We start from the raw sequence: 25,327 nt of genomic DNA on the forward strand, positions 1-25,327 counted from the left end.
AAACAGAGCCCAGGGCTGGCCTGCTAATTCTCCTCTTATATAAATGTACAGCGCTAACAATAAATCACTGTGTACAGGGGTAGAGGCCAGAGTACAAACATTTGAAGCATTCTGTAAGCCCCAGTTCTAGCACAATCTAATCTCACAATCATCAATTTGGCTCAGTTTACAGCAAATTTTAAGGTTTTTTAGGTTTAATTAGAACACCGTCTGCCTGAAGTTTTTCTGATGACTCAAAGAGCCTAGAAGCAGGTTGAAACATATGGTACTACAGCAGTGGTAGAATAATAAAGCAGGCAGACTTCCACAGAAGTCTGAGGAATAATTTACATCATCTTTTTGCTACTAGAACATTTAAAGAATGATTATCCTTTATGAAATCCATGGAGCTTCTGGTAGAGGAGCAGCATCAAGACCCCAACCTGGCAGCTGCCTGTACTGTAAAATTACTCAGGAGGATCTCTATAAAGAGCAGTCTGCAAGCAAATGAGCAGCAGTAATATTAAAATATCTCCTCCTAAAAAAGAAAAAAAATGTAGCTGCACTGTTCAGGTAGGAAGTACCATTATTAAATATAGAATCCATTAAATAAAAATTGAACATGTTACTTTTATATGTACATACAGTGAATGGACAGAGAAGCCAGTTACTCACCAAGATATGTATTTTTCAGATCTGCAACAAGGAATTTATAAGCATGAAGGAAATGTAGTTTGCAAACTGATTAGGTCAAATGAAAATATTTACATAACTTTACAAAAGGGAGACTATATCATATTCAAACATTAATGCCTACATGTTCTTTATATATGCACCCAGTGCTGTGGCAATAATTTAGTGATACAAGATTTCTGTATCCCATGAATTGCTGTGTAATGTTCTACATGAAAGAATAACATGTCTAATTTTACTCTGAAGACAAATGATTTGTCATGCAGAAACGTTCATTAGATTTAACCATTACTAAAAACCAGGGTAATAAATCATGATTTTGCATCAAATGAAGAAGCAGCACCTTTCCTAGCTTGGTTGTTCAGTCATAATCATGATAAATGGACATTCTGGGACAGGTGAATTTTAACAAGTATTCAATACCTTTAGATTAATTAGATTTTTGTTTTCTGGTTTCTGTTCTCTCTTCCTTTATGAATGAGAGACTAGAGTTGAAAGAAACATTGAACAAGCAAGTGTTCATTGTTGCATTAAAAGCTGTCACAAGGAGTCCTTCAGTCATTTCTCTAGTTCTGATCATTCCATCCTTCATTACAGAAAAAGAGAACATGCTGAAAGAAATCTGCATTTCAACCATAAGTAGCAAAACATCATCCTGAAACATACATAAGGATGCTTTCACTCTGTAAACACTAAATTCTGGCACACTGTGGACATACAGGCAAACAAACATTTTTTCCCCTATTCAATACTGTAGAGTCTCCTGGTACTTGCTGCATCATTGAATCTTTGTGGGATGGGAAAGAACAGGAACAAGAGGCAAAAAAAAAAAACCCAACCTACAGATGAAATATCTCAACATTTAGTCCAATTTGTTACAGTGACAGGATGTACAGGACAGCAGCTCAATAAATCCCCAACCAGTCAATGAGTGATCAAGTCCATCCTTGCATATTTGGCTCCCCAGAGGTTTTTCCCAGGAGCTGAGGACTGGAATTCAGCAGGTGTGACTGCAAGGATGATGACATGAAAGCCTGAAGAAACGTGATTGGGGATTTAATTTAAATGTGCTAATAAGTAACCACCATTATCTCCCAAATGAGGTGTTCACAAGAGTGCACTGGGAAGGAATGAAACAGAACCAAAACAAACAAAAAAGCCTCACTGAATATCTTCAAAAAGTTACATCTGCCCAGCCTGGCTAAAATGTGGAAGGGGCCCAGCATCAGTATGGGAATTGAATTATTTGTTTAGTCTGAGCTTTGCTGAGGAAAATGGAATCTAACACTTCTGTCAGGGCAGGAGGAGCTGAGTCAAACTGCTGCCTTTGCTGACAAAATGTTCTGTGCATTGGTAGCAAGGAAGAAAAAACTAGTATCATGCCAGCAAATGTTCTGATTTGAAATCACCAGTCACAGGAAAGACTATCTTGGAATACTAATAATCCAAGAGAAGAGCAGAGGTTGTCCTGTTCCATCCTGTAGTGTATGTTCAGTGCTATATCCTGAACAAATGTGAGCAGACCTCATTTAGGACTGTGCCAAAGGAGCAGACAACAAAATCCCTTGGGCACTACTGAAGATTAACGTGGTCAGCAGAGTCAGAAAATGTCCTGAGCAGAAATGAAATGGAAGAGAAGGAGAAATAGATAAGTTATTAAAGAACACTGATGAGGAACGTGCTGCCCTGGATTCCAAGCAAAAACCCCACTAAGCTTCACCTGTAATGAGAATGTTTTTAATCACTTACACAGGTAAATAATCACCAGCTATTCCAGAACATTGGCTAGAGTAAAACATGCTGGAAGCAGGCCAGATGCTGAAGTTCCTGGAAAGCACTGCATAGCTTTTATTGTACACACAACATAAATATTAAATGAAGAAAGAAGAGAGCAGGTCAGACAACATTTGCAGAATTTCCTTTTGAAATTAATTTCACACATGGATTTTAAGGGTTTTACAAAAAAGCGTATAATTTCAATTTGAATTCAAAAATAATAAATAGACACAGTGTGCATAAAAAAAGGCTGATTGCTGTAGGAAAATTCACCCAAAAAACCTGGTTCTGGACATCTCTGTGATCTACAATCACACTGCTGTAGTACTCAGATGTTCCCTTTTTCCAATACACAGTGATCCACACTGGATACCTAAAAATCCAGAATACCAACCCTAACAAAGAAGAACAGTCCTTGGTTGAAGGATCTTAACTCCTTTCTTACAAAGGTCAAGGAAATAAAAAACTTAAAGAGCAAATCCCTATGAAATCTGTCCTTTTTCCAAACTTGTGTTTTGTTTTCAATTATACTGATTTTATGATCTTCTGTTATTTATGATATTAAGAAGGCTCAGAAAAGCCATTTTTAGGATTTCATCATTTCTTAAACGGTTCTATTTTCAGCATCTATATAACACACTGATTTTTTTTTTTAAGCTTTGGAACCCCAGAAAACTTGAATAAAGCAGTACTTCTGCCACTCCAACTAACATCTGAGAACGTCAAGTAATACATCTGATGCCATTCAGGAAAAAAGACATCCACCAGATATGACATTCCTGATGCTAATGTTAAACAAGATAAAATGCTGTAACCTGACAAAGACAAATGAAAACAAAAGCTTGCCCTCCAAGGCAGCAAACAAAAAGGCAAAAGTCTCCTGCAATTGACCTTAACAAAGTTACAGTGCTGGTGTATTAAACCAGACAAATCTATCTGAATAGAGTTTCATGGTTCAGAGTTATATGTGCAAAAGTAATGAAAATAAGAGTTATTCCCACAATTGTTTAACATGGTTCAGTGGCTTCCTCACACTGAGGGCATCTTTTCCTCTCCTTCAACCAGTGCTGTATCAGCTGCACCCACACGTGTGTGAGCAATGATAAGCAATTATGGAGACTTTACAGGGAAAACTATTAAATGAGAATTGTGACTGCAGTTCAGCAAAGTAATATGGCTTTGCTAATTAACAGTACAACAGGCTTAGAGATTTCTTCTGAAGGGAAGGCTGAGAAATTAAGCCCATGCTGTTGTCATTGTAGTATTTAACACTGCTCTTGGTCTTAACCAAGGACATGCAAGTTTATTTTATCTGTGCTAATTACTATAAAGCTAAAAAATCAACCTGAGACCCTGCAGTTATGCAAGATAGTCTATATTATAAATAGGACATTTACATCAGCCTACATATTTTATGGCCCTTTTCTAACCCCAATTATCTATAACATACTAGTTTAAGAAAATATCAGGACCAAGGGCATTGCACTGTTGCTTAATGATCAGAAATTACGAGAATTTTCCTTAATTATTAAATTTTAGGGTACACATTTACTACAGAGTTCTCCTATATAAGAAGGGCTACAGCTTTTCTTCTCCAATTCCCTTCTGTCCATAAACTAAACCATTTCAACCAAACAATGACTCTTAAAATCCTAACAGCATCTTGACTGGGACTTTCACTAAAACTATAGAATATGTTTGCAGGCCAACATGTGGAATGAAAAGAGGACCAAGAATAAACATATCTACTCTAATATCTCCCAAAGATCGTCTTAATTTTTTACCTATGATTTTTACACTCCCATTGACTCAGACTTAAAAGAACATGAGTCACAAAAACCTGCAGCTACCAACATCCCAAAGCAGAACCAAGATTTTGAGACACCTCAGGACAACAAGGCTAAGAAAAGGCAGTAGCAAAACATAAAGAATCTCATGCACTCGTCAGCTAATGTAGCATTAAAGTTGTATATTTATTCACCCACAGGAACTGTAGGGATGGGAAAGGCTATTTACTAATCTCAATTAGGCCAATGTGAACCTGGCAGCACAGATATTTGTGATTTACATCAATGCAAGTGCTATCAATAAGTGATAAAAGATTTATTACTGGATGTTCAGATAATTCCCCAAATACCAACTAATAAAAATATATCTATTCATGAGGCTTCCATTAGCAGTGTTTCACTGTACTTGAAATGTATTAGATTAAAAGCTTACTCTTCAAACCTTTCCTGAGTAAATGCTTTCTTTCCCTCCATCACAAGAAGTAATAGATGAAAAAAATAAAATCCTGAAAGAACTAGACAAAGTTTCCAGAGCCCAAGTCTGCAAGTAAAAAACCAAAAAACAAACAGACAAAAGATCTACCTCACTATTGTATTTACTCTACAGTTTCTCTGTCGAGAAACTCTGTATACACTCAATATAGAGTGGTTATAAACTAGAAGACAAACACCCTAAACCCAATATGTTCATTTCAAAGATTCAAGTGTCTTATCTCACACCACTGTCAGAGCTGGCAGAATTTGGAGTACTTCATGCTCAGGTCTGCTTTGGTGCCCATCCCTGCAGACACAGGAGCACAAACCCCAGCCCGGACTGCTCAGCTCCTTTGGGGAATTCAGTGACACGTGGCTGCCTCTTTAGAATCCTGACTCCGAACTACAAGCCAGAAAAATTGATTATTTTGATCACAAAAGGTGCATTTGCATGAATGAATTTTTGATTGTAGCAAAAACTGTTAAGTCAGGATCCACAAAGCAAAGCAAAGAAATGGATTTGTCACCACAGCTTCAATTAATGGTTTCAGTTCCCAGTGGCAAATCAATGTCCACCAACTCTGACTTTCTCATCAAACACAGGCAGGCAACACCACCTATAGCACTTAAATTACAGATCTTGTAAAATCTGGGGAGCAAGACTTAACAGCAATGTCCCATTTCACTGCAGCACAACTTAAAACTGTTCTGCTTTTCTGCTCCATCCTGAAAAGGCTTTGGCTAGAAGGGTAGAATAATTCACTATTGCTGAATGCAGAAATAAGCTTTGGGTAATTATTATCTTCAATCATGTTTACGAGCTCCAAAGTAAATAAACCAGCTTCTGCTTTGATGCTGACAAATGTCTACTAAACATTTTCAGTCCAGTAAAATTAGGATACATATGGCCTAAACCAAGGTTTGAATGAAAGAACCCAGAGGCTGCAGAGAGCACTGCCTGCAGAACCTGTAGTGATGGCCGGTTGTTTTCAAGAGCTTCTCAAGTAAAAACTACCAGAGAACAAGAGGAAATAAGGCACAAACTCACACATCACATTTTATTTCCACATTAGGAACAGAAGTCCAGTGATATAACAAAGGCCAGAGGAAGCTTAAGGGAAAAATATTAAGAAGTAGATGTGGTGTCATATAATGTAATTGAGCAACTTGTTCCTTGGTAATAGCAGTTGGAGTGAGTCATCCTACTACAGCCTTTTCTGCATAGCAACTCATTTCTGTGCTGTTAACAGTGGCCCAGGAACCAGGAAATTATGAAAGACTGATTTCTCTTTGGCAGTTAATTGTAAAAACACCCAAAGACCTCACATAAATTTTGTGGAAAGAGTAATGGAGCTCAGCACTGAGGAGCAGGTAGTGAACATCCTGAAGGACACACCTCAGAACTCTGGAGCTTCCCAGATGGAGGAATGGAATGCACCATTCCCAGTGGGGCAGCTCTCAGTCTAAACATGCTTCCAACCACTTGAAAAAACTGATCACCTCACCAACATGAGAGAAAAGCAGCTCAGCTTTTAAAGCACACGTGCATTTAACACAAGCATCTCCTCACTGGGTGGTTGAAGATGCCAGGGCAACTTTCTTCAACCAAAAACTGACACACAGGGGGCCTGTGTGCTCCACAAGGGCACAGCCTGCACAGAGCCCTGCAGGGTGGCTTTGCTGGCTTTGGAAAATCTGTGTTTCCTGAGTAAGTTGCCATGTTACTGACTGTGCCCATCCACAACACCCAGCAATTACCCAAGTGCCTGGCTGGTGTTTTTGCAGAACGTTTGCTGCTACTTTGACACCTGTTTCCTCTCTTCTGTTTTCACCCATTGCTGTTAGAGTGTCTGCACTGTGTGCTGCACATAATTTCATTTTACTAATTGCTCTCAGATATGCCCTGGGCTATTGTCATACTGTGCACTCCCTTTTCTGCTGGGCTGTACTAATTCTGTTCCTTTGGTAATACAGTGGCAGCCATGATTCACTGCTTAGGTGGACTTCACTGCTCTCTACCTTTCCAATCAAAGCCCCTTCTCACAGCACCTCACTTCAAGCCTCTTTAACAGGACCACTCCAAACTTGACTATAAAGACATAATAAAATTCTGAAAAAAATCCTATTTTTGCTAGAAAGCCTCACATGGTGCAGGCAGAATTCCTGCAATTCATGGGTGATCTCATTTGGGTTCTCTGTGATAATCAACCCCTTTTTAGTTGTTTTAAATAATGAACTCCTGAAGAGTTGAAAAAAGACTGAAAACAAGAAGCTGCTTTGGTCCATAACAGTGTCACTATTCAGGCCCCGAGTCTGCAAACTTGACATGACTCCTGCAAAGACCTCAGGACTGGAACATTTATTAAATGCACTTTGAGAATGCTTGTGAAATAAATAAGGAATTAGTAGTGGAATTGTCTTTTAATCTATGCATATTAAACAAATAAATCCATTGCAATATTTACCTCCATTCTTCAGTGCCTAAATTTGGTTTATAATGTATGTAAGATTTGAGCACATGCTTAAGTATCCTGTTAAGTCAGAATTAAAATGAATTATTCTTAATTGTATTAGAAATCACTCATCAGTTTGAGGCAGGGTGCATGGTGTTAAGTCTATACAACTGCAGAAAAAGGTATTCCTAGTTCCTTATGCAATAAGAAAAAAGACAGCTGATTAAAAAAACATATATAAAATTCCAAGAAAATAATATAAAATTTCATAATTATTGTATCACATTAAAGTCTCCTAAAAAAGGGATAAAATTATCTCTTGGAGGTTTTTATTAACTTTCCTCCTACATAGGCATCAGTAGTGACTGTTCTAATAACTTGTTTCTCAGTCTCTATAGCAAGCATTTTCTAATTAATGAGAAATATATTAACATCAGGAGGAAAGCTGCCATTTATCTACAGGTGAAATATGTTAAATATGAAGTGCTCACAAGAAGTTGAAGTTGCATGTTCACAGAGTTTAAATGATGTGGAAATACACTTTAGGGAAAACCCAAACCAAGGCTTAAGAAAAAATATCTATTCCATCAAATAAAATGAATTAAAGTAATTATTAAACTGTTGCATTTGCAAACTTGATCATATATTTCTTAACACAACATGAAATGTTTGCTTCCCAGCAACCTGCACCTGGTAAATACTCAGAAATGTGCTCACAAAGCAAGAGAATTGCACAAATGGAATAAAGTTGTTAAAGACAGAGAAGAGCCAATATCTCACTGATGTAAATAAATGCCTCAGTAAGAATGTGTGCACACCCACAGGAGCACACACAGAGCAGCCCTGGGTGGCATGGGAAGATGTGCTGGCTCTTGAATACAAACACATGTCTGTGTCATCACCAGAAACCATTTAGGCACCAGTATTGATACTGCTAATAAATTAAAGCAAGTCAAGGCCAGATGAGATAATTGAGATAATCTAACAGGAGCCTTTTGACCTCAAAAAAGGGTTGGAAATGTCTTTGAATGTCAGGTTTTTCTATTTAAAACTGAATTGGGGGTTGTTTTGCTGCTAGTTTTGTCTCCTCTGCCTCTCTCCCTTTTCTGGAGTAGACAGAACAAGCTGAAATGGCAAAAGCACTTTTACACTGTTATAAAAAGAAATATATTCAGGCTGGACTTCTAAGGAAAAAAAAAAAAAGCAGTAGCCTGACAAACCAGCAAGTGTGGAAAACACCACTTTGGGAGAACTCCCAAACTCATAATGCCATTATTACCAGACACAATAGCCCCTGTTCTAAGATGTACAACACCTGCTCTATGGCACATAAAATGAATTTCCTGCAATATCCACCCCATTTCTCATTGTGAGATCTTATTACAGCTCGTGGAAGAGTTCTGTTGAACTATTTCAATTTTGTATTATAGCAATCAAAATACAGTAAAAATGAGAGGCTACAGTCTATGGCAGGAACATACAAGCAGTCTGACAAAAATCTCCATAAATCATCTGCTCCATCTCCTGTGCTATTGAAAATCAAGAATACCCAAGACAACCCCTGACAGATGTTTTCTTAATAGTTCCTTAAGAAAAACTCTCTAAGGATGCCCTACCACACACCCAGGTGCCTGTTTCTCCTGCTCCACTGTTTTTACAGTGGCAAAGTTTGGGATTTTCAAACACCTCTGTTGTTTCTTTCCTACAATTAAAGCTAATTACTTCTTGTTCTAGCCTCAGAGAATTCAGAAACAAAGAAATCAGTCCTTTGTAGCATCTTTTACAGATTATATATTTGTTACTGTGGTTTTCTTCTGCCTTTTTTTCCTAGAGCAAAATAATTTAATTTCCTCAACCTTCCCTCAGAGGTTAGATCTGTTGAACTTCTCATTTCTATTTTTTTCCTTCCATATTTCTCTCATGTTTGTATGAGAGAAATATGGAAGGAAAAAAAACCAACTCAGGATCACATCTACGTCTCAGCTCAAGGCTCAAAAATCCCAGGAAAAACAAAGCAATGTCCCTCCCTCATGTTAGACGCAAAATTCCATTTGAGACATCCCAAAATAAAATTAGCTTATTTTTTTCTCCATTTTGTAAACAGTGCTGCATTTTGTCCACATATTTCCCCTATTCAGTTTACAATTTGCTACAACCACCAGACGTGGTTTTGCTGACCAGCTGTCAGGCCAAATATTCTCTATTATCTGAGAGTTTCTTTGTTGCAGTTGCCTGTCTGATACTTGAGTCCAGTTCTCTGCCTTAAGATCATGTTGAACTCAGTAGTACAAACAAAATTACTGATGACAGAAGACAATTTAATAGGTTTTGTGATTTCCTTTGAGGAAGGTGACCCAAAAAAATATTAGCAGAGACAACAGCATTTGAAAGCGCTTAGGGAAAAACAAATGGCTGATCAGAGTGGAAAAGACACAAGGGGAAACTGCATCAACAGGTCTGTCAGTGGAACATGGGTTAAGGTGCAGCAGATATTAAACAAGCTTCTATTTGCTGTAGGATCAGAGCAGAATAAGGAAAATCCTCATGGAGTCCCCCAGCCTGCTGAACAGAGGGGACCAAGTGTGGATCTCAACACCAGGGCAGGCACAGCTCTGGTGAGGAAATGGCAGATCTGAACAGAGGGCAGGTCTCTAAGCACATGATATGAAATGAGATTGTTGTTGTGTGCAAAAGCCTGGTCACTGGACACACAGGTAAAGAAAAAAGGGGTTGAATGGGAAAGAGTCACAGGAGCTGAGCTAACACAGCCCAGGAAAGCATCCCAGCTTGCAGAGGGTGCTGCCCATCCCTCAGCAGGGAGGGCACTGAGCACAGGCATGAGCAGCTCCCCAGACACAGCCTGTGCCAAGCAGGGATGTTACAAGTTAAATCCATCCCCACTCACTTTTTTTGCCTTTAGCTGTGTGCTTACAGCAAGACTGATGCTGTAAAAGCCACCTGCACTCAGATTAATAACTCTTGTACTGAAAGAAGTAAGAACCTCCACATTATTATCTGAGAATCCTTCCAAAGATGACAAACACATGCTTTTGACCTGCAAGGTTTGCTGAGAGTCACTCTGCAGAGCCCCAGCTCTCCATAAACAGACTTTTCATTGCAGCTATACTGCAGGACAACTGGAGAGGAGAATATGGAAACAACCAGGGGCTCTTAAGGGCACTGCAACCGTTATGTAAAAGAAAAACTGTAAATGGATTTCCTTGCTGCAGCACATTTTTAGAGGCAGGGATGTGTACTGAGGTAGAAAACTATTTGTCTCTGCCTGCAAGAGCTCTGTATTATTTTTCTCCTCTATGCCAGGGTGGTGATCCCTTGGATACAGACTTAAAGAAAGCACTTTCTATAGAAACAGACTGTGTGAGTCTAGAAAATTCTTAGTGTGTTACTCATATTATTGATCTCACAAAGGACAAAGAGAAATTGATTGTTGTTTAGAAAGATTCTCAAAGCTCATTCATCAGAAGTGCATGCATATATAGGTGCCTGTCTATAGACACATGCATACTCATACACAGTACATGAAATTTTTAAATTAGTCTTACATTTTTTATGTTTCAGCTTAATTTCTCAACACAGGTACTTCATGTTGTGACTATAACTGAAAAGAAAAACACATTCTTTTGCACAAGAATTTACATCAAGTAAATGACAAGAATTTACATTTTGGCAAGCAAAAATCCTGTCAAAATCTCTACCATCACTTAAGTGACATGCAAAGAATTTTCCTCCTTTTTTCAGAATTGGATTGATTTAGTCTGCTAATCATCATTATATTATAATCCCTTTTTAGGTCTTGGCAATGCCCATGATCAATCTTTAGCCCAAGCCATTGTTCCAGCTCTTTGTAAAAGGAAACTCTCTAAAAGCTGATCCTGGTACTGTAAATGCACTTCAGTACACAAATAAAATAGAACTTCATCTCACACCACCAACTCTCTTGGGGTCAGATGTCATGCACTCTAACACAAATGTAATGTAGCACAAGAAATGGACACCACAGTTAAGGTGCAGCCAATTTCCCTGTGCCCTGCCATCCTGCTGGGCATGGCAAGGCAGCAGGACTGGTGGAGTTGGTGTTTTCTGGAAGATCTCAAAGGAGCTGCTGCCTCTGAGACACAGGGCTCAAATACTGAGTGTTCAAGGTTGCATTTTTGCCCCTGGGAGAGAGAAGGGTGAACATTAACTGGTTTTCATTATCAAGTGTAGTGTAATAATGATACCAGGCACTTTCTCAGACTCTTCTATTCACTGGAATTTGAATAACTAAATTAAATGTTTCTGGTGGCAGATATCCTCCAGCAGCATACTGAAATGACAACTTCTGGATGGGAACCTGAGCCTAAGCATTCCTCCCTCCCCAGTGCCTGGCACATGATGTTACTGTTCTATCCAAATTCTGTCCTAATTAATTATGTTTTGATTTCCAAATGTTTTCTCCACTGCTCTCTCACTGGACACTGCTCTGCTGCCCATCTCAGAAGGCTCTGTAATGCCACTGCAATTCTGGACAGACCTTCTTTTCCTTCCAGAATCAGCCACCTCAAAAAGTTACTCACACTCTGGGCTACAGTAAAACTAAGAACTACAGAACTGTGAAATACCACTATTCTGCAGGATTTTGAGTATGAAAGAGGAATCAGAAAAACCAAAACTCAAAATAACCAATCAGGCACAACTGAGTGGCATATCATAGACTAAATAAACCAAGATTAAACACAGACACTGAATCTGCACAATCTCCATGTATCTGTATCTCAGCACAGGATTGCAAAGTTTCCTTTGCTCATTGCACAGAAGAGTCAAATAGTCCCTTAAAAAGTAAATTTGATGCATTAAATTTGGTTATAGTAAAATGATTCATCTGTTCAACCCCTGCTGATCATTAAATCCAATTTATCACAGCAGATACAAATCTATGAAAGAATTAGTTTTCCAAAGCAAATGTGATTTTTCATAAGAAAAATCCCTGCCCTGTGAGGACAGAGTACACTTTTCTGAACATTACAAAGTTCTCAGATCACTTTGATCAAAGCAGGTCAGTAATTGACTCTAACCAGCACTCCCTTTGACCTGCTAGGAATTCTTCCTGCATCTAAGCGAGTCTCAAGGTAAATGCATTTTTTTCCTTCATGTGAAGAACCCCTCACCCCAAAAAGGGTTTTTCACTTCCATTCAGATGACAACACAACAGGAAAAAAAAGCCCCAAACCCAGCCAGAACAACTGAAGGAAAAGCCTCACAACTGCCAAGCAGCAAGGACTGAGCTGAGAGAGCAGCAAGCAGGGCTGGAACTGTGCTGGTGATGGAAATGGGCAGGGAAAGGCCACGGAGGGAGGAGCTGCTCACACAAACCAGCCCCACTCCCCTGGCACCCAAGGAGCTCAGCCCTGGCACAGTGAGGGGAAATGAATGCAGCTCCTCACATTTCAGCTCAGCAACAACCAGTCCTGCTCTCTCTTCCCTTCACTGCCTGGCACTCTGCTACGTGATCAGCCAGGATAGTGAAAATGAGAGGAAGGGCTAATTTCACACAGGCAACTGCTAAATTTAGCTAACTTCTGTTAACATGCCACATGCTCACAGAGATTGAAAATATGGTGATGGCAGGTGGAAATAACTATTGCAAAGAGTAAATAAACCCAGCAGCAGGCACAGGCCTCCCTCTTGACTTGACCTCCAAAATCTGCATCTACAAGGAGGAAAATAAGGCAAAAATGCACCAGTTTTCTAAAACAATGATTTATAGTTTTAAAAAATGTTGACAATTATGCAGCAAAAATTATTAAAAGGAGGCAATTTCATCATCGTGTTTTGCTTCTTTAGCTTAACTTTTCTGTGGAAGGAGACTCAATAATTTGATATATTTTTCTTTCTTTCCTGGCCAAGGCCAACTCTACATAATAGAACTCGCCTTTAAAAATTAGGGGAGTTAATTTCAGCCTTGATAACTGATAAGATAAATGTAAAAAAATAAGAGATGTTGGTCCTGGCTGAGCCACTCCTTTAGCATATCTGATGTGTGAATTTCTCTGTTCATCTCAAGAGTGAGTTAACTCCAGGCTCTGATGTTAGGACAGTTTCCAAATGCATTTAGCACACATACAAATAGGAGATGTCCATTCCACTTTTCTCCCATTTATACAAAAAGTTACTGTAACTGTACAGGCAAATAATCCTATTAATTAGCAGAACAGCCAAACAAGGGAGGCATGCAAACAGCAGCTCACCAGCTCTGCACTCAGGCACCTTTTCTTTCCCTGCAATGTCTCTTACCTTCAGAGCACCTGTGATGCAGCTCAAGGGGAAGCCAGGCTCCCAGGGGTCCACCTCATTCCCTTCATTAATCCAGCTGACATTTAGGATAGAATGACAGTTCAAGCCAGTTTTTGTCCCTGTCTGGTGGCTTGCACTCTCCCTGGGGCCCTGGCAGCTCTGACAGAGGGCTCTCTGTCTTGCCTGACAGTGGGAGAAGTGGGAACCTCTCTGCTTCAAACACAGAGGAATCCTTGCAGGGCCACACTGGACACCAGCCCTTGCCATCAGCAGAAACACATCTGGACTAGGGCTGCAGCCCTGCCTGCAGGTCTTAATGAAAAATGTCATTTTTCCTTCTTGCAGAGAATGTCTGACACCCCAGTGAGAGCCAGAAGCACAGAGATCAGCAAAGGAAAACGTGTGAGGGTCTGTGCTAGAACTCCTGCTCTGTATGTATAACAAGGAGGGATCTAAAAATGATGAGATGTGCATGAGATAGATGAGAAGAAGGGAGCCAACATCTGGCACTTATCTAATTAGCAACTGGATGTGGCTGCTGTTTCAGAGATCTATAGCTCAAAATCCCTTTTTATTGGTGCAAGAAATGCCTGCATGTACATTAGGGGAAGCAGTTATGCCATGAAAAATTTTGGAAAAACTGGTACTTTTCTGCTGAAAGCATCTGCACTGTAAGTAAAGGTATCATATATTTGTTTAACTAGCTTGGTAAGAAGGTAATATATAACATTCCTGAGATCATCATGAGAAAATTTAGCATTTCTTGAGGTTCAGATGGCTTTTAGAGCATAAGGGACAGACACTGGCCACCCCTTTTTTGAGCACTGCATGCTGCCAGCTGCCACAACTAGGGCTCCAAGGCAGACCCCAGTCCAGCACACAAACCAGGGGCAGCTGGGAAGGGCTGTCAGCTGCAAGGATCCTGCACATAAAGCACCCAAGCCAAAATCATTACTGTCACACCCAGGGAAAGCTTTAAGGGCATTACAAAAGTCATTTTAATGCTGTGCTTTGAAGGTTCAAACATTATGGAGGATTGGAGATGTCTGAAGCCAGATCAGGGCCTGTTACTCGAGAACAGGAAGAGAGTTTGACCATGCAGACCACCATGCCAAATCTTACCTGCACAGGGACATCCAGTCTGACCCAGCACCAAACCCAACATCATCACTGAAAAGAACCCTCAAATCCAACAACTTAGTGTAGAAAACTTTGGGCTCAGCTGCACTTTTGGGTTTCCCTGTAATGACATCCCTGCAGACACTGGCACATTGCAGCACACGCTGCACGAGCATTAGGCAGAAAGTTTCTGCCTTTGCCAAGGCTCTCAGAGGAAAAACAAGGTGGTAAATCTAAGTGGTAGCATGGGAGTCTGTTCTCTTTAATTAGTTAAACAAACAGCTTGAAAAGCTTCAGGGAAATAAACACTTTTTGCTGTTACACTTCAGTGCTGCCTTCACCATTATTGTCCAAAGCCCACTGCATCATTCTATTACAGCAATATCCAAATTATTTTAAAAACCCACAAGAAAATCCCCAAGCCAAGATCAGAAGAAAACCATCCTTCTGATCACTTCTTTCCCAGACACATCTATTAATTGCCTGGAAAAAATGGGCAAGCAATTCAATCCAAAAGCTAACAGTCCTCATCTAAATGCTGCCAGACTTGGCTGCCCCATCAAGATAAAGATAATGCCACTGGCCTTCCATTAGAATGACCAACAGCTGCCCTCCCTGCAGAAGCACTGATGTAAGCCAAAAGTGCCACCTGATCAACCCCCTGTTGTATACAGTAGTTCTTTTAAACACAACCAGAGCCATAATCCATAAGCATTATAAAGTCATAGATACAAAAACAGTATGCAGAAAAAAAAAAGCCCAAAATTTAAAGTAATAGGAGGTGACAGAAATGTGAATCACAAAGCATGTGTGAAGCAGATTCCTTACAATTCTTACACTTAAAATCCTTGTATGCACAATTTGGTTTACAATTACTTACATAAAGACTAATACAGAGCTATACATAGAGTACACTGAATTGTTTGCTCCAATATCATCTTCAGATACTAAGAGCAACCACGAAAATACTTTCAAGATATATTGGCATTTGATAGGGGGAAAAAATTGCTCTTGAATCATTACTGAAAAAGAGAGGCTATTAAAATGAAAGAATTGCTTTCAAGCCTTTTAATTATGACAAAGAAAATACTTCATAGCATTTCATATGCTGAAATATTTTGGATTCATGGCAAGCCATGAGAGTGGTCATTCTGCCAAGACAGTTGTCTACTGAAATCTGAGACATAATTATGGTCAGTGAAACTCCTAATCTTGAAAGACCTGAGATTGAATTCTTTGCATGCCCAATCTCTCTGGATTTCCTCCATGTTAAATTTGGCACGATTAACTCCAAGTGGGGCATAGGTCCATAGAACCCTGTCCCTCTGAACTGGGATGAGGAAGGATTACTCAGTGCCTCCTACAGGAGACACATAGTCAGTGTTGATCTTAACCTCCCGTGTGCTGGGGTACGAGGCAGTGGCACAGACAAAAATCCATTTCAGGTGGGTTCCCAGACATGGGGCAGGCAGGGAATGGGGCAGGTGCCTGACAGCACTGGCAGTCCCTGGCACACCCCACACTCTGCTGCCAGTCAGTCTCCAGAGGTTCATCAGAGGCAGCAGGACAGGCCAAGCCAAGAAAGAGCAGCTCCCTTACTGAGCCTGTGGAATCCAGGCACTGCAGTGCTGACAGAAAAAGGCAAAAATGACTGGGTATAACTGTGCCACTGCCAGCAAGGCAGCCTCATATTCCAGGTAGGCCACATTTTTAAACACAACAAATATAAATGGATTAAAACATTATTTTTGGAGTAGATTGCTGGCAGCAAGGATTGAACACAAGATCTGAGCTAAATTACCCAGATCTGTTAACTCAAACACTGCAGCAGACTCACAGCCATGTGGCTGGGCACCAGAGGGAGAAAGAACTACCACGTCTTCATGAGTTACTATCTGTAAACAATAAACTGTGAGAAGCTGGCAGCCAATAAATTATATCCTAAACCCCATGGTTGCAAACTAGAAGCCTAAGGCACTCTGGAATGCAGTCATTCCCCATTCCAGATCAATCCATGAAATCTGGACTCTGCACCACTCAGAAAGAGAAATTCAGCCTTTTCTGGTAACAATTACTACTTCTCCCAGATTTCAAACTATAATGGAAGAGAAAATCCTATTGTGATGCTATTTCACCTGGAAAAACATTTCAGCTTTATCTGGACAGTGTGAAGCAAACAGCTTCTTTGGAATTACAGTCTTCCCTAATTAGAGACTGAATTGAAATCTGGTTTTATCACTGAGTGACCCTTGGGAAGATCCCTGATTTCTGCATCATTTTGGAAAGTGCTGTTATATTGTTTTCAGAGAACCATCCAACACACACTGCACAAATATGACAGGGTGTTCTCATGACAGAGAGTTTGAGATGACAGAGCCTCTTGGAGCATACAAGGATATTCCAAACTGTTGCCATATGGTTCTTTCCCAAAAGCAAGGAAAGAAAGCAAGAGTTTCTCCCTAAGTCAGATCCTGCTAAAAGTGAGTTACAGTCCCAGCCAAGCAATTCTGCAAACCTGCTTCAAAATGAACTACATCTTAAGTGAAAGTAATTGGATTGTGTCCATCCAGCTCTACTGCACATTTAAAAATACTAAAGCTAGAAAGACTGCACGGGGCACTTGGAGTCCCTGATGGAGGCTTTTCATCACAGCATCAAGAGAGAATAATAGAATAATAACTATGCCACTGTTCCTGCCCACACTACTATTGTTATTATTAGTCTCTGTGACTGTGTTCTAGTGGGTCCTATTATTTCTTCTTCTCATAAACACCACAAATTATTACATTTACAAATTTTAAAGGTAATTTTAAAAAGTCATCACATTCTACTCCCTAATTTAAAATATTGTGTAGGTGAGCGAGACTGAAAGTTTGAAGCTTTGCTCTTATTGCAAAAAGTCCACTGGTCTTTTCTCTTTTTTGGGAGTCACAGGGTGCCTGCAATTTGCACTGGATTGATTTGATATTGACAAATGCTGAATTATGAAACCCTATAGGTAAAAAGAGGTTCAAAATTATGTCATTTAGTAGCTGCTACAAGTGCCAGTAGGAAGATTCTCATTTTGGCAATCATACAGTAAAATAATCAATATTTAATACTTTTACTAAAAAAATACTGGCAGGTCATATCTTTCACCTATTTTATTCATTCAAGTAATTCCCATATTTATTTCTGATTGGAGAGAGAGAAAAAAAAAATCTATTTCATTCCAAACACCCCTTTGAAAAAAAATTAATTGCAGAAGAATATAGGGCAGCATTTCTAACATTTTCTCCCAAAAAAGAAGAAATTGAGAAATTAGCTACAGTATAGGGTTAACTAGTTTGCATCAGAAGAAAAAATGCCTAATTTTTAGTAGGAAGGTCATGACCATTAATCTGCATAAATATGTAGAAGCTATGTTACAAATGCCTACACTAGCATTTGTTGTGAGAGGGAAAAAAAACCCCACCAAAGTTGATATTGCAGTGATCTGGGTCATTAATTTCTGAGAGCAACCATCTCCCTCTATTAAACTCCAAACTATCCCCTTTTCTCCCTGTCCCTTCAGTTCATCCAACACGTGATGCCCTTCACGTAAATCTTAATAGATTTATTGACAGAAATGTTTTGGACTACTGGTGAACTCTGTTATTTGCAGAGGGAGACCATTTATTACCTTGCAGGTGCTTCAGAGGAGCTCCATTGTTTGGTGTGAAAGGAGAGCAAATGCAAAGTGTGGTGTTCACTAAAATGGATCACACAGCCAAGAATCAACCTCTCCCTCATTCATGTGGATACTGATTTTTTCCATTTCTGCTACACTGAGCTTATCACAAGAGAGTGCACCAGGAGCTGCATCTCTGATATTCAGATTCCTTACCAGAGCTGATGAAATGTCCCCTTAATTGTGTTTGCTTTTTGCTTCCAAGTGACATGAATAAAATGTATTGTCTGCACTCACTGCTTCTAACCACTGAAAGCTCATGTTCACAAAGAAAAATTAATTTCTTCTCTTTTCTTGCTCCAAAAAGAAATATTAGCTGTCTTTCCTTTACAATAAATTTAAATTGAATTTAATAGATATTTTGTATTAAGTTTTATTTACTTTTCCTACTAAAATACAAAACCCTAGGTACCAATTCTTTACTGTTTTGAAACGAAATTGTATAAGCTTTTTTTTTTTGGTTTCAAAAAACAACTCCAAGTAGGGACTTTGGATGAAGATTTAGTAATTTACTTCCTTATTGCTAAGTATTAGATTTGTTTTAGTTCTTGCCTGCACAAGTGTTAAGAACTATCTCACATTCTAACTTTGAAAAAGAAGTCCCAATGTCTCCAGCGCTGAAGTTAATGCTGAGGTTAGCTCACAAATCAGCCAGCTAAGAGAGTAACAACCCCAACAAAGCAAAAACACTGGATGGTCACAAACAAGGCTCAGCTTCAGAAACAGAGGAAAAACTCTGTGAGACAAAGCTGGGATTTTCCACAGAAGAGAGGCAGGTTTCCAGAATTCTACAGAAGTCTAGGTATTCAGCCAAGTGAGAAATCCTTGATGCAGTGTGAGAGCCCAAGGTAAACACAGATCTAAACTCTGGGCAATGAGGCAAGCATCTGGAATTTGGTGTCTAAACTGCCTGGTTGGCTGATTTACTTAATATTAATGCAAACCTAAAGGAAATCTTGACATCAGGGCTTCAACAAAGGCTGCAAGGTTTCTGATAGCTGGGCTGTCAACCACAGAGACAGGAGCTTTAGGAGAGGAGAACTTCAAACCCAGGGGAAGCCAATACCAGGTTCCATCCCTTGAGTTTCAGGGCTTATTTAAAAAAAAAAAAAAACAAACCATAAAAATACAACATTGTTTGAATCTGCTCATTTGTACAACCCAGAATAAATGTAATGGCAAACCCAAAGAGAGACAAGGAGCAGTGACTCCTTTGTTACTTCATCCCTTGGCCAGACAGACCCAAGATCATCCTCTCTTGCACTATTTCTTGTGATCATTGGGACTGAATTTAGCAAACAAGATTTGACTTTATATTTGCTGAGCTAGTCAGTTAAGACTAAGAATGAGACCATGGCAGACAGAAGGAATAGAAAGGAAAAGCTTTTTTCTTCCAGTTTTGGTACAGCTGCTAGAGCTTCTTAAGCTCTGTCATGTAACTTCACTCACCCTCAAATTATATAAACCCAGACGCACTTCAGTGTTTTTCCAGTGCTTTCAGCCACTTTCTGAAATGCTTTTTTGCTGTTGAGAGGCTTTTCATCTCTGAATAGAGCTGGTGAAGAAGTAGTGCAGGTGTCCAGCTAGATATGCATAATAAGCAAGTGAGTTAGAGGTAAAATTTGCACCCAGATTTGGCACAGGAACAAGCTCTACATGATTGATCCTGGTGGGAGTAATGCTTCTACTTTCACTTCAAATCACAGCCATATGAAGGGCGTTATTTTCAAATACATACATTCATCAGTTTGTCTTTAGTTCAGGTTTGATGAATACTCTTGTAAATAGTCACAGATGGTACAAACTATCAGCTCTATTTATGCTCGTGCTGGACACTTCAGAAATGGATACAAACCACTACAAAAACAAACAAACAAAAAAGCCCAAAACCACCAGCACCCTCAAAATCCAACCCAACCGAAACAAACAACAAACCCAGCACCCCCAGCCCACACCCCTGCCTTAGGCTAATTTCTTAAAGAACACTAAAAACTGACCCTGACTGTGAGAGACCAGCTGAGTCCCACCAAGGGAATAAAAGATGACATTTCACTCTGAGGAGGGATGCCAGTAGTTGGCTGTTATAACCTTCTAATCAGTGCAAGGTCTGCTTGAAAGATTCAAGTCCTGTGTCTGCCACCATGTGAGAAGAGAGCAGGCAGCAGCTCTCCAGCAGGAGGGTGACATGGGACACCGTGCCTGGCAGCTGAAAGCAAGGGCTGAGAGCACTTCTCCCCCCAGAGAGAAGTCAGCATCTTGCTCCAGAGCAGGACTCTGCTGAGCTAAGCTGCACCACCCCACCCTGCACAGCTCAGGAGAAGGAGGTCACAGCCCCAGCAATGATTTTGTCACAACCCCAGCAATGATTTTGGTCACAGTTCTCCGTGGACTAACCAAGTCCCACCTTTTAAATCATGGCACTGAGAGCACCAGAGCTTATCATATTCATATTAATGGCATATTTAGTGCTGCCACCAGCTCTTTCCACTGAACAAGTGCCTCTAAACTCACCAGCCTTTTGCCATTTATCTGCCTGACTCTCAGTGAACAGCAAATTAAAAATTGCATCACTAAGGCACCAAGATACCAGAAACTCCCCCACAGGCACATTGTCACAAAACTGCTGAAAGCAGTGCCATGAATAGAGAAAAGTTTCAGACTCCTGTGTCTACCTAAGCAGGTCAGAAGGAAGCAACCAAAGGAGGAGTCAGATCTCAGTCCCAAGCTGATCTCATTGCTATCTTGTTGACAAAGCAGAACAAATGGCTGCTGTTCAAAGGAGATCCCTGGGGGAATGGGTAAATTCCCAATTCTCATACCTGGCAGCTGCATTTTACCACAGGGTATATTGCCATCTAGCAAAGGTTAGAATAGTTTTCAGAATACTCAGCTCTGGCTCATCTGCAAAAGACAGATTAATACTGAGCACATGCTATATGTATTCAAAACAAGAATATTACAACATGTCTATTTGCATATTCAGGAGGAAGGCTAGAGTAGAAATTTTCACACTCTTCTCCCTTAAAAACACATTTTCCAGAGTCCCCTTTGCTACAAGTTCATGTGATTCAGAGAAAAGAGCAATCCCTCTGTGCATGAACAGCTCTGTGCATGGCCTGGATGTCACAGAGCATCCCAGCACCCAGCCACAGCTCCAAATCCAGACCAAAATGGACATCCTTCAAACTGGTACCTTACAAAGGGGGCAGTGCCATCACTGGAAAGGGCCACAATATAAATTCCAGGGTTCAGGCATCACCTCCTGTACTTGAACAGAGCAGAGCCAGCTGCAGCAGACCATGAACAAGCTGGTGCTGCATGACATTCAGTGAGATACAACAAGGATTAAACTACACACTGCTACCAAAAAGTCTGAGAGTGTTTTTTAAATTACAAAATGTGATTGCTCATCCAGGAAATCTTAAGTATTACGTTTCCAAGTGTCAATTCAGATTTTATGTTCTGTCATAAATCTCAGCCATTTGTTCAGCTACATGGCCTCATGCACAGACTTTAAAACATACTCTGGTGCAAGTGTCCAGCACACAGACTGCAGCTAGCCTGAAAGACAGGAGTTAACTAACAACTATAATGAGGTCAGGAAGGGTTTATAATTCTTACAGCTACTCCTCCTTTGATTGAAACTATTAATGGAATTATAAAAAATTAAAATTTCAGCATTCTGATCACCAGTTGCTGCAGTCATCCAAGTGACAGCTTAGTATTCATCTATCATCCTTCACAGGTTGCACAAAATTCAGAAGGTAACAGCAGATAGAGATCGAGAAAACTGAGAGGAAAGTGTTTTAACAGCTTCAAGCTATTTCCACATTGCCATGCTGTGTGAAGGCGGTGCTGATAAAAAGAATGCCATATCAGTCTTTCAGCTAATATGAAGTTATACAACTGAATTGAATATAAAAATGAAAGTCTTAGTGTCTGTCAGTTAAGTATTAGCCTGAGTTAGTCTCAGAAGAAGATTAAAGTTTAATGGACTGTTTTGATCATGCAGATGTAATGTGAGTCCAATTCACACTTGCTTTGCTATAGGATTTTTTTACATTATTCTTTTAAGCCTATCCTGGGGATTTGTTGTCCTCAAATGAATTGCTCATGGAGGAAGCCATGTTCCAAGTCTCAGCTGTAAGACTGAATCAGTCTTACACAACCTAGGAACAATGTTACACATTTCTGAACACAATTAATGGCACTTTAGAAGCTTGTTCACAGGCTGACAAAGAAATAATCAAGATTGAGTCTTTTTTCCATATCAGAAGAAAGCAGGCTTTTTAAATCAACGGCAGCCAAGAAAGTGATGACTAATCCTCCTCAGTTCAGTTGTAATTATTTTATAGTACCAATATTTGATGTATGTAAAATGCATAAAATGTAAAGAATTATATAACTGATTAAATATTTCTGTGAGATCTCTCATCACAAACTGATAGAGTATCAGCAAATAAATAGCAATGCTAGAAAATGAGGAGATAGCAGAGAATAAATGTTTCTTTGCCTCAGTGTTGATCACAGAGCTATCCAGCACAGAAGCCTCATCAGTGGATTTTCTTTATTGAACAAAAGCACATTTTGTTCACATCATACCTGCAGAGCCACTGGTATATATCCTGGTAACTGTGGTGCATCTGCTGATCAGACTGGCTGATTAGCCTTGGTTAACTTCATGTGAAAGAGTTGGTGAAGACATTTAGAGAGGGAACTCAGCCCCAGACTGACCCCAGGTATGCAAAGCTAGGGATGTATTCTGTTTCTTCATCTGGGCTTGCTCCTTTGTCACCCCATTTCAGCACATTCATTACCTGTGTGAGTTGGCTGCTATCAGTACAGTCATGCTTTCAATTTACTCAAACTTCCAGTGAAACAAATGTCTGAGTGAGATAATGCAGCTCACTGCAGTGTATGGGAAAGTAGGTAGCCAGAAGATTAATTACAGGCTTTTAAAATAGACTAGGAAAAGAAAGAACCAAATACAGGAATAAACTCTCAACAATCTGGTGAAGAAAACACTGTTACAGAACCTCTGTGTATTCCATATTCATCAGTTCTCTGGGAAATGGAACAAACATCAAGATGCCAAAGGCAGATAAACATAAGTCCTTCTTAAACAATAATAAGCATATAAACCTCAAGAGGAACACAGGAAAATGAACAGTGAAAGCAATCACTTGGTGAAAACCCATGCTGACAAACCTGCATCATGCACAGAAAAACAGCGAGTGTAGACTTAATTTGGATAATTTCTTTAAACTTGGAATCATTCTGAAAGTGGTGCAGTGTGACCAACAAAAAAAGCAAAATAAGACTGGCAAATACTTGTCACTTCTGAAAACTCTGCTGGCTGGAGAAGCCAGTATTTCTGCAGGATTATACAGCAGATTTTGTGTCAAACAAAACAGATTGTTGTACCCGTGAGGGCTTTGAGATACCAGCCTGCTGCCTGTGCCCCCTGACACCCTATCAGGAACAGACTGATGCAAAGGCTGGCCCTGAACCCTGGGGTTTCTGAGAGCGTGCACTGATAGGTTTTTACAGAATCAGAACCCTGGAGGTGCCAAGAGAAACCCATCAACCTACACCGAGCCAGAGGGATTTTGGCAATACGCATTCCCTGCAGAACGTGCCAAATGTGGCAATCTCAATACCATTTGAAGCTATTCTACCAGTAAAATGATGGGGCTTTTTCAGCTGGAGTTAACAAAAGTTCATGGAAAAGTATCCTGAAAGAAAAAGACACTTCAAGATTAATAAGGCAGCTAAGCACCTTTAAAAGACTCATGAATATATTAATGAGAGATCCTGAAATGCAATAGCACTGTGTTTATTTCCATGAAACGGAGCATTAGAGCAAAGGGTGATACTCACAAAAGATCTTTTATAGGTGGGAAAGGCCTACTGTATAATTTATACACCACGGGCATCTTTTAGAGTAATTCCAAGTTTATGTACCTTTACAATGTCTTTACACATAAAAATTATATACAAGCCATCTTCACAGCTATAAACAAGGCATTTATGGCAAAACCAGCAAAATTTCTTGGAAGGATTATTCTATTTCAACATATTAAATATAGTGAGAAGGTTATCTAATTTGTTCTCTTTCTTTTCAAACACAGCTTCTTTGGCTGAGCCCTAGATAAACAAATATATTTCTGAAGCAGGTAATTTTTAAAAGGGTCAAATATCAATGACATATTAAAAATTCATCAAATTTTTCAAGAGGAAGAAAAAAACAGTTAAGTGGCTTGTTCATCATCAGTGCAGGGAAAAAATTAAGTAAAGATGCAAGAAAAGAGAATAGCAAAATTTTTTCTTCATTTAGTGATATGGTCTCCTGGTTTATGTATTATTTTCCTATTATTAACCTCAAATTTGGATGCAAAGGGGCAGATTCCAATGTACCCTTAGAAGCCACAGGAAATGTTAACCCCCTCCTTTCCAGAGCTCTGCCCTCCCTGCCAGGGAGTAGCAGTGTCACAGTGCCCACAGTGCTGCTGGGGACACCTGGGATCCCTGCTGGACCCTCTGCCCCTCCCAAACTCAATTATTGCAGCACAACACTGGCAAAACACAGGAACACAATGGGGACCTCAGAGCACCATCAAAACTCAATGAAGAAATCAATCTCATGCAAATACAACCTGATTAAATGGTAATGATTAATGGTAATTAAGAACTTGCTTATTAATCCAAAAGCTCATGTATTTGGGTTAAACTTTGTATATGACTAAGAGCTCAAAAAAGACCTTGGGAAAAACCTGATTTTTAAGGCACTGCACAATAAGACACACATTACAAAGTAGTTCAGACATGGCAAACTTTAACTTCATCAGAGAAAAAACTGTTGCTATCCAATTCTGGTATGCTGCTCTCACCAAGCAGTCTGAAATCACAATAGCTTATCAGTAAATGAGAAGAAAACATCATTAGTAATTTACAGACATTTGAGACATGTCTGTTCTTATTAACTGAAGTGCAAAAAATATCACTGACATCTTAATGCCATTAATTATTTCAACTAATGCTTA

This window comes from Molothrus aeneus, chromosome 11, assembly GCF_037042795.1.
Source record: "Molothrus aeneus isolate 106 chromosome 11, BPBGC_Maene_1.0, whole genome shotgun sequence".
Lineage (NCBI taxonomy): Eukaryota > Metazoa > Chordata > Aves > Passeriformes > Icteridae > Molothrus > Molothrus aeneus.